This window comes from Puma concolor, chromosome B2 (genome assembly GCF_028749965.1).
Source record: "Puma concolor isolate L17-30 chromosome B2, mPumCon1.1.hap2, whole genome shotgun sequence".
Lineage (NCBI taxonomy): Eukaryota > Metazoa > Chordata > Mammalia > Carnivora > Felidae > Puma > Puma concolor.
Window position 1 is genome coordinate 66,677,095 of NC_141671.1, and position 11,311 is coordinate 66,688,405.

Sequence of the window (11,311 nt, forward strand, 5' to 3'; positions counted from 1 at the left end):
ATCTATCATGGTAATGGTCGAAAAAAGAAAGCTGGAGTAGCCATATTTATATCAGACCATCTAGACTCTAAAATAAAGACTGTATCAAGAGATTAAGAAGGGCATTATTTCATAAATGAAGGGGTCTATGTACCAAGAAGACCTACAATTGGAAACATTTATGCTCCAAATGTGAGAGCACCCAAATATATAAATCAATTAATCACAAAATAAAGAAAATCATTGATAATAATACCATAATAGTAGGGGACTTCAATACCCCACTTACAACACTGAACAGATCATCTAAACAGAAAAACCAACAGAAAACCAACAAGGAAACAATGGCTTTGAATGACACACTGGACCAGATGGGCTTAACAGATATATTCAGAACATTTTGTCCTAAAGCAGCGGAATATACATTCCTCTCCAGTGTACATAGAACATTCTCCAGAAAAGACCACATATTGGGACACAAATCAGCCCTCAACAAGTACAAAAAATTCAAGATCATACCATGCATATTTTTAGACTACAACACTATGAAACTCAAAATCAACCACAAGAAAAAATCTGGAAAGATAACAAATACCTGGAGAGTACACAACATCCTAATAAAAGAATGAATGGGCTAACAAAGAAGTTCAAGAGGAAATTTAAAACTAAATGGCAGCCAATGAAACTGATAACACCAAGGCCCAAAAAGAAGGTCATAAGAGGAAAGCATATAGCAATCCAGGCCTTCCTAAAGAAGGAAGAAAGGTCTCAGATACACAACCTAACCTTACACCTTAAAAAGCTGGAAGAAGAATACCAAATAAATCCCAAAACCAGCAGAAGACAGGACACAATAAAGGTTAGAGCAGAAATCAATGCTAACAAAACCAAAACCAAAACCAAACAAAACAAAAAACCCAAAACAGAACAGATCAATGAAACCAGAAGCTGGTTCTATGAAAGAATTAACAAAATTGATGCACCACTAGCCAGTGTGATCAAAAAGAAAAAGGAAAGGACCTAAAAAAATAAAATCAAGAATGAAAGAGGAGAGATCACAACCAACACAGCAGAAATAAAACCAATAACAAGAGAATACTATCAGTAATATTATGCCAATAAAATGGGCAATCTGGAAGAAATGGACAAATTCCTAGAAACATATACGCTACCAAAACTGAAACAGGAAGAAATAGAAAATCTGAACAGGCCCATAACCAGGAAAGAAACTGAATGAGCAATCAAAAATCTCCCAAAAAACAGGAGTCCAGGGCCAGATGGCTTTCCAGGGAAACTCTACCAAACATTTAAGGAAGAGTTAACACCTATTCTCTTGAAGCTGTTGTAAAACTTAAATGGAAAGAAAACTTCCAAACTCATTCTATGAAGCCAGCATTACCTCAATTCCAAAGCCAGACAAATACCCCACTAAAAAGGACTATAGACCAATTTCCCTGATGAACATGGATGCAAAAATCCCAAACAAGGTATTAGCCAACCAAATACAATAATACATTAAAAAAATTATCACCATAACAAGTGGGATTTATACCTGGGATGCAGGGCTGGGTCAATATCCACAAAACAATCAATGTGATTCATCACATCAATGAAAGAAAGGACAAGAACCATATGATCCTCTCAATAGATGCGGAGTAAGCATTTGACAAAATGCAGCATCCTTTCTTGATAAAAACCCTCAAGAAAGTAGGGATATAAGGATCACACCTCGAGATCATAAAAACCATATATGAACAACCCAATGCCAATATCATCCTCAATGAGGAAAAACTGAGAGCTTTCCGCCTAAGGTCAGGAACAAGACAGGGATGTTCACTCTCACCAGTGTTATTCAGCATAGTATTGGAAGTCTTGGCCTCAGCAATCAAACAACACAAAGAAATAAAAGGCATCCAAATCGGCCAGAGGGAGGTCAACTTTCATTCTTCACAGATGACATGATACTCTATATGGAAAACCCTAAAGATTCCACCAAAAAACTGCAAGAACTGATTCATGAATTCAGCAAAGTTGCAGGATATAAAATCAATGCACAGAAATTGGTTGCATTCCTATACACCAACAATAAAGCAACAGAAACAGAAATCAAGGAATCGATCCCATTTACAATCACACCAAAAAACATAAAATACCTACAAATAAATCTAACCAAAGAGGTGAAAAATCTACACACTGAAAACTATATAAAGCTCAAGAAAGAAACTGAAGAAGACACCAAAAAATGGAAAAAGATTCCATGCTCCTGGATAGGAAGAACAAATATTGTTAAAATGTCAATACTACCCAAAGCAACCTACATATTCAATGCGATCCCTATCAAATAACACCAGCATTCTTCACAGAGTTAGAACAAACAATCCTAAAATTTGTATGGAACCAGACAAGACCCCGAATAGCCAAAGCAATCTTGAAGAAGAAAACCAAAGCAGGAAGCATCACAATCCCAGACTTCAAGCTATACTATAAAGCTGTAATCATCAATACATTATGGTATTGGCACAAGAACAGACACTCAGATCAACGGAACAGAAGAGAGAACCCAGAAATGGACCCACAAATGTACAGTCAACTAATCTTTGACAAAAAAGGAGCGAATATCCAATGGAATAAAGACAGTTTTTTCAGCAAGCGGTGCTGGAAAAACTGGACAATGACATGCAGAAGAATGAACCTGGACCACTTTCTTACAGCATACACAAAAGTCAACTCAAAATGGATGAAAGACCTCAATGTAAGACAGGAAGCCATCATAATCCTCGAGGAGAAATCAGGCAAAACCCCTTTGATCTTAGCTGCAACAAATTCTTACTCAACACATCTCCGGAAGCAAGGGAAACAAAAGCAAAAATGAACTATTGGGACCTCATCAAAATAAAAATCTTCTGCACAGAGAAGGAGACAATCAGCAAAACTGAAAGGGAACTGACAGAATGGGAGGGGATATTTGCAAACAACATATCAGATAAAGGGTTAGTATCCAAAATCTATAAATAACTTATCAAACTCAGTGCCCAAAAAACAAATAATCAGTGAAGAAATGGGCAAAAGACATGAATAGACACTTGTCCAAAGAAGACATCGAGATGGCCAACCGACCCATGAAAAAATGCTCAACATCACCCATCACCTGGGAAATACAAATCAAAACTACAATGAGATATTACCTCACACCTGTCAGAATGGCTAATATTAACAACTCAGGCAACAACAGATGTTGGTGAAGATGCAGAGAACAAGGATCTCTTTTGGTGGGAATGCAAACTGGTGCAGCCACTCTGGAAAACAGTATGGAAGTTCCTCCAAAGATTAAAAATAGAACTACCCTACAACCCAGCAGTTGTACTACTAGGTATTTATCCAAGGGATATAGGTATGCTGTTTTGAATGGGCTCATGCACCCCAATGTTTATAGCAGCACTATCAATAATAGCCAAAGTACAGAAAGCGCCAAATGGCGCAGATGAATGGATAAAGAAGATGTGGTATATATATACAATGGAATATTACTCAGAAATCAAAAAGAATGAATATTGCCATTTGCAACTACATGGATGGAACTAGAGGGTATTATGCTAAGCGAAATTAGTCAGAGAAAGACAAATATCATATGACTTCATTCATATGAGGACTTTAAGAGACAAAACATGAACATAAGGGAAGGGAAGCAAAAATAATGTAAAAACCAGGAGGGGGACGATGGAAAACACACAGAGGGTTCTTGGGGGGATTGTGGGAGGGGGGATGGGTTAAATGCATAAGGGTCATTAAGGAATTTACTCCTGAAATCATTGTTGCACTGTATGCTAACTAACTTGGATGTAATTTAAAAAAAAAAGAAAAGAAAAGAAACAGCTGCTAGCTGTCCCAGATTTATAACCCATACTTCAACAACCTCAGGGTGGAAAAAAGCACACAAACTTACCAACATCCCAGAAAAATCCCAGGCCTGACTTTCTTGGACCATCTTGAGTCATTGCCTAACACTGAACCAATATCTATGGTCAGGGAGATGAAATATATTGATGGTCAGGCTTACGTCAAGAGTCCAGTCCTGGATCTAGAGTCTAAACGGTTCTACGCAAATCACACAGTGCCCTATGGGAAAGCTGGATGCTATTAGAAGGCAAATTGCTGGTAAAGTTCTGTCTACTCTAGGTCCATTGCTTCTCTTCCCTCAAAACCTGGGGAAGGAGGAACAAGAGTCTTCAAGGCTGACCATGCCCAATCATGCCTCTCCCCTGATGAGACTCATATTTCCCTGTCTTCCAAATTAAGAAACCACTCATCTAGAACCTTAAATATTCTAGGATATCAGGCTAGTATTTTGAGGGATATACCATTGTAATAATGTCAATAGCAACTGACATATTTTGATTTATGTAAGAAATCTAAGGCTAAGTTGATAATTTGCCTTTGCTCATACAACTGGGAATTTGTGAAATTGGGAAACCTGCTCTTACCACAAAGTTATATTAAGAGTTGAATTAATAAAACCATACTATAGAACATATCTGTTAAATGGAATAATAATACTACCCTCTTTTTGGCATTATTTTAAAAATTAAGGTAATTAGTAAATATTGACTTCTTAGGTAAAATCTAAATTCACAGTAAATACCCAATAAATGTTAGCAACTATTATGCATCAAATACTAATATACATCAAAGTTACAGTGAAGACTGTACTGAACATAGAACTCTTGGGCAAATCTAGCCTTTAGTGCCTGCTTATGTACTCAACCCACCACCACTGCTGGGATATTCCTTCCCTGTACACTCAGATGAGACTAGAAGATTGTTTTTCTACACGAGCGCCACAGAAGTTCTTACTTCTGTGCCCCATACCACATATGCTTTCTTCATTCCACTCCTGACCAATCTCAGTGGGGCTGATGGCTCACTCCTTTTCTATGCCAATGATTGCATTTAGTCAGCACCACTTTCTGGAAAGCAGGCAGAGAACTCCCTCTCTGACCCAGGCCAGCAGAACTACTCTCATCAGCATTTTTAGTGACATTTCCTGGAACATTTAGTTAACAATTCCTGTCCCAGAATTCTCAATCTTTCAATGTTCCCTGACTTCCCTCTGCTATGTGAGGTTACCACCCTATACTGTACCTGTAGGTCTGCCCCCACATCTCTGAATCCTCACCAATTTTTCCAGCTGGAGAGGAACTTACTTCCTTTCACCGAAATCACCACCTTTTACTTTCTCTCATGGTGTACACCCTGTTTAGACCTCTTCTTTTAAATGCTAGAGTCTTTCATTCATCTTCTTCCATAGAAGAGATTCCATACTTCATTCTAGTAGCCCTCTCCGTATTGTGCAATCCACAAGACATGACCATGGCTTTTCTGATTAGCATGTATTTTATTATCCCTTCATTCCTCTAGATTTTCCAAGTTCTATCACACATAATGTAAAATCACCAGAAACTATACACTCAGATCACACTAACTTATTCTTGTTCACTCTACCATATATTCACTAAGTTTTTCTGTAATGTTTTGCTTTTGGTTTTAAGTTTTAATTTAAAATTCTTGATGGCTCAGAGCCTGGAGCCTGCTTCCGATTCTGTGTCTCCCTCTCTCTGCCCCTCCCCTGTTCATGCTCTGTCTCTCTCTGTCTCAAAAATAAATAAACTTAAAAAAATAAAAAATAAATTTAAAAAAAGGGAGCACCTGGGTGGCTCAGTCGGTTAAGCGTCTGACTTCAGCTCAGGTCACGATCTCGCAGTCTGTGAGTTCAAGCCCCGTGTCAGGCTCTGGGCTGATGGCTCAGAGCCTGGAGCCTGCTTCTGATTCTGTGTCTCCCTCTCTCTCTCTGCCCCTCCCCCGTTCATGCTCTCTCTCTGTCTCAAAAATAAACTTAAAAAATAAATAAATAAAAATAAGTAAATAAAATAAAATTCTTGCATTTGCAGAAGAGCCAAAATGGCAGAAGAGCATGGAAGTCTTTTTGAGTCCCGCATCCATGAAATACAGCCAGATCATCACTAAACCATCCTGAACACCTAGAAAACTGATTTGAGGATTAACACAACAATCTGCACAACCTGAACCACAGAACTTAGCAGATACAAGGCATGGAGAGGTGAACTGGAGGAGAGAGAAGCCACGGAGAGCAGGGAGATGTTTTTCCTTGCAGAGGACGGAACAGGGGGAGAGTATGGAAAAAGCACCCCACCCCAAAAGCAGCTAGAGTAAAGTGGAAAAGTGGAAACAGCCGCAGGGACTGAACTAAAAGGAGAGAAAGGAAAGGGTTTAAATACCATTAAGACTCTATAAACGGGGAGTACAGAGTCTGCAACTCTGCAGCTCAATACTTGGAAGTGCTATGGTGAGAAGGGTGAATCCCCAGAGCAGAGTGGGGCCTGGGAAGTTCTCGGGACACACAGGGAGAAGCAGTTCCACTGATGGAGGGACGTTTGGTAGAAGCTCTGCAGCCATCAAGTCCCAGCAAACCCGAGAGAACAACAACATTCGCTGGTGCTGGAAAAAGATCGTTAAGGGTGAAGCCTGGTGCCAGACATGTGTTGTGATTTTCCATAATCCCTGAAACGCTGCTGCTACATGATCACATGAACTTTTTCAGGGGCAGGCTGGCATCCAGCCACAGTCTCCAGGTATTGGCAGCAGCACAGTCCCAAGAATGTTCCTGGGTGCAGCTGGTACCTGACCATTGCTCAGTAAGACCCTCCCCCAGAAGTTCTGAGCAGGACAGTGCCCCAGTCCCTCAGGAATGAGGGATCAGAAAACACAGCTGCATCTGAGATAAAACTCAAGAGGGAGGTGCCGCCTGGCAACCTGACAGCTTGGTCACAGACAGTGTAAAAGCAGGGAGTGTACGGAAGCTGGAGACAAAGGACGGGTGCACGATTGCTGCTCAGGGAGAGCACAGAGTTCTGATACTAGAGACTAGGTAGCTGGGTGACGCCATTTTCATCCTTCCCGCACATGCACATACACACCTACAAGGAACACAACAATCCACCCCAGTAAGCTAAGCAGCACCATCTATTGGAGAACTGAGCCATTACACTAAGCCCCTCCCAACTGGGCCAACCTCACTCTTCAGGAATAACACAAATCTCCCTGCCTGCTTAGTTTACAGACTATAAAGTGCTTCATAGTTTGACTTCTAGAGGAAACCAATGTAATTTCAATCGTATTTCAGTCTGTTTGCTGGTCCATCTATTCAATTTTTTTTCTTTTTCATTTTTCTTTTTCTTGAGTACAGAAAGTGAGAAAATTTATTTTATTTTCAATTTTTAATAAAAATGTTTTCCTTTAGAAGTACCTGGGTGGTGTCCGACTTCGGCTCAGGTCATGATCTCACATTACATGGGTTTGAGCCCCGCATCAGGCTCTGTGATAACAGCTCAGAGCATGGAGCCTGCTTCACATTATGTGTCCCCCTCTCTCTCTGCCCTTCCCCTGCTCATGCTCTGTCCCTCTCATTCTTAAAAAAAAATAAACAAAATATTTTTATTTTTTTCTACTATATTTTTTCTTTTTGTAAACGTTCCAAATTCTATTTGACTTCCATCATTTCATTTTATTCTATTCACTGTATTCATTTTCACACATTTTCAAACATTTTTCCATTTCCCTCCCTTTTCTCTAATCTAACAAGCTCCTTTCAATAGCCAGACCAAAACACACCTATAATCTAACATCATTTATTTGATTTTGTGTATCTTTCTTTTAATTTTTTAATTTTACTTTTTTTTTCCACCTTATCAATTCCTTTTCTTCCTTCGAAATGATGAAATGAAGGAATTCACCCCAAAAGAAAGAGCAGAAATAAACAACAGCCTGGGACTTAACCAACACAGATACAAGCAAGATGTCTGAGTCAGAATTTAGAATCACAATAATAAGAATACTAGCTGGGATTGAAAATAGATTAGAATCCCCCTATTCAGAGATAAAAGAAGTAAAAACTAATCAAGATGAAACAAAAAATGCTATAACTGAGCTGCAATCTCGAATGACTGCCACAGTGGCAAGGATGGATGAGGCAGAAGAGAGAACCAGCAATATAAAGGACACACTTATGGATATTAATGAGGCAGGAAAAAAAGAGGGAGACTAAGGCAAAAGAGCATGATTTAAGAATTAGAGAAACCAGTGACTCATTAAAAGGGAAGAACATCAGAATCATATGGGTCCCAAATGATGAAAAGAGAGAAAAAGGGGTAGAAGGTTATGTGAGTAAATCATAGCAGAAAACCTTTCTAACCTGGGGAAAGACACAGACATCCAAATCCAGGAAGCACAGAGGACCCCCATTAGATTCAACAAAACTGACCATCAACAAGGCATATCACAGTCAAATTCACAAAATACTCAGGAAAGATACTAAATACAAAATACTAAGGTAAGAATCATGAGGGCCTCAAGGGAAAAAATTCCTTAACCTACAAGGGAAGACAGATCAGGTTTGTAGCATACCTATCCACAGAAACTTGGCAGGTCAGAAAGGAGTGGTAGGCTATATTCAGTGTGCCGAATCAGAAAAATATGCAGCCAAGAATTCTTTATCCAGCAAAGCTGTCTGTCATCAAAATAGAAGGAGAGATTAAAAGTTTCCCAGACAAACCAAAATTAAAGGAGTTTATGACCACTAAATTGCCCCAGCAAGAAATTTTAAGGGGGACTCTGAGGGGAGAAAAGATGGGGGAAAAAGGCCAAAAGCAACAGAGACTAGAAAAGGCAACAGAACACTACCAGAAACTCCAACTACACAAGAAATAAAATTGCAATAAATTCATATCTTTCAGTACTCACTCTAAATGTCAATGGACTAAATGCTCCAATCAAAAGACACAGTGTAACAGAATGGATAAGAAAACAAGATCCATGTATATTCTGTTTACAAGAGACCCGTTTTAGACCTAAAGACACCTTGAGATTGAAAGTAAGGGGATGGAGAACGATCTATCATGCTAATGGTCAACAAAAGAAAGCCGCAGTAGCCATACTTATATCAGAAGATTTAGACTTTAAAATAAAGACTGTAACAAGAGATGAAGAAGGGCATTATTTCATAATGAAGGGAGTCTATCCACCAAGAAGACCTAACAATTGAAGTCATTTATGCTCCAAATGTGAGAGCACCCAAATATATAAATCAATTAATCACAAAATAAAGAAAATCATTGATAATAATACCATAATAGTAGGGGACTTCAATACCCCACTTACAACACTGAACAGATCATCTAAACAGAAAACCAACAAGGAAACAATGGCTTTGAATGACACACTGGACCAGATGGGCTTAACAGATATATTCAGAACATTTTATCTAAAGCAGCGGAATATACATTCCTCTCCAGTGTACATAGAACATTCTCCAGAAAAGACCACATATTGGGACACAAATCAGCCCTCAACAAGTACAAAAAATTCAAGATCACACCATGCATATTTTTAGACTACAACACTATGAAACTCAAAATCAACCACAAGAAAAAATCTGGAAAGATAACAAATACCTGGAGAGTACACAACATCCTAATAAAAGAATGAATGGGCTAACAAGTTCAAGAGGAAATTTAAAACTAAATGGCAGCCAATGAAACTGATAACACCAAGGCCCAAAAACTCTGGGACACAGCAAAGGCAGTCATAAGAGGAAAGCATATAGCAATCCAGGCCTTCCTAAAGAAGGAAGAAAGGTCTCAGATACACAACCTAACCTTACACCTTAAAAAGCTGGAAGAAGAACACCAAATAAAACCCAAAACCAGCAGAAGACAGGAAACAATAAAGATTAGAGCAGAAATCAATGCTATCAAAAACCAAAAAAAAAAAAAAAAAAAAAGTAGAACAGATCAATGAAACCAGAAGCTGGTTCTATGAAAGAATTAACAAAATTGATGCACCACTAGCCAGTGTGATCAAAAAGAAAAAGGAAAGGACCTAAAAAAATAAAATCAAGAATGAAAGAGGAGAGATCACAACCAACACAGCAGAAATAAAACCAATAACAAGAGAATACTATCAGCAATTATATGCCAATAAAATGGGCAATCTGGAAGAAATGGACAAATTCCTAGAAACATAAACTACCAAAACTGAAACAGGAAGAAATAGAAAATCTGAGCAGACCCATAACCAGGCAAGAAATTGAATCCGTCATCAAAAATCTCCCAAAAAACAAGAGTCCAGGGCCAGATGGCTTTCCAGGGAAACTCTACCAAACATTTAAGGAAGAGTTAACACCTATTCTCTTGAAACTGTTCCAAAAAACAGAAATGGAAGGAAAATTTCAAAACCCTTTCCATTAAGCCAGCATTACCTTGATTCCAAAACCAAAACAAAGATCCCACTAAAAAGGAGAACTATAGACCAATTTCCCTGAAGAACATGGATGCAAAAATCCTCAACAAGGTAATAGCCAACAGGATCCAACAATACATTAAAAAAATTATTCACCACGACCAAGTGGGATTTATACCTGGGATGCAGGGCTGGGTCAATATCCACAAAACAATTAATGTGATTCATCACATCAATGAAAGAAAGGACAAGAACCACATGATCCTCTCAATAGATGCAGAGAAAGCATTTGACAAAATGCAGCATCCTTTCTTGATAAAAACCCTCAAAAAAGTAGGGATAGAAGGATCATACCTTGAGATGGTAAAAGCCATATATGAGCGACCCAATGCTAATATCATCCTCAATGGGGAAAAACTGAGAGCTTTCCCCCTAAGGTCAGGAACAAGACAGGGATGTTCACTCTCACCAGTGTTATTAAACAAAGTATTGGAAGTCTTAGCCTCTGCAATCAAACAACACAAAGAAATAAAAGGCATCCAAATAGGCCAGGGGGAGGTCAAACTTTCACTCTTTGCAGATGACATGATACTCTATATGGAAAACCCTATAAAGATTCCACCAAAAAACTGCTAGAACTTATCCATGAATTCAGCAAAGTTGCAGGATATAAAATCAATGCACAGAAATTGGTTGCATTCCTATACACCAACAATGAAGCAACAGAAACAGAAATCAAGGAATCGATCCCATTTACAATCACACCAAAAAACATAAAATACCTACAAATAAATCTAACCAAAGAGGTGAAAAATCTACACACTGAAAACTATATAAAGCTCAAGAAAGAAACTGAAGAAGACACCAAAAAATGGAAAAAGATTCCATGCTCCTGGATAGGAAGAACAAATATTGTTAAAATGTCAATACTACCCAAAGCAACCTACATATTCAATGCGATCCCTATCAAATAACACCAGCATTCTTCAGAACTAGAACAATTAATCCTAAAATTTGTATG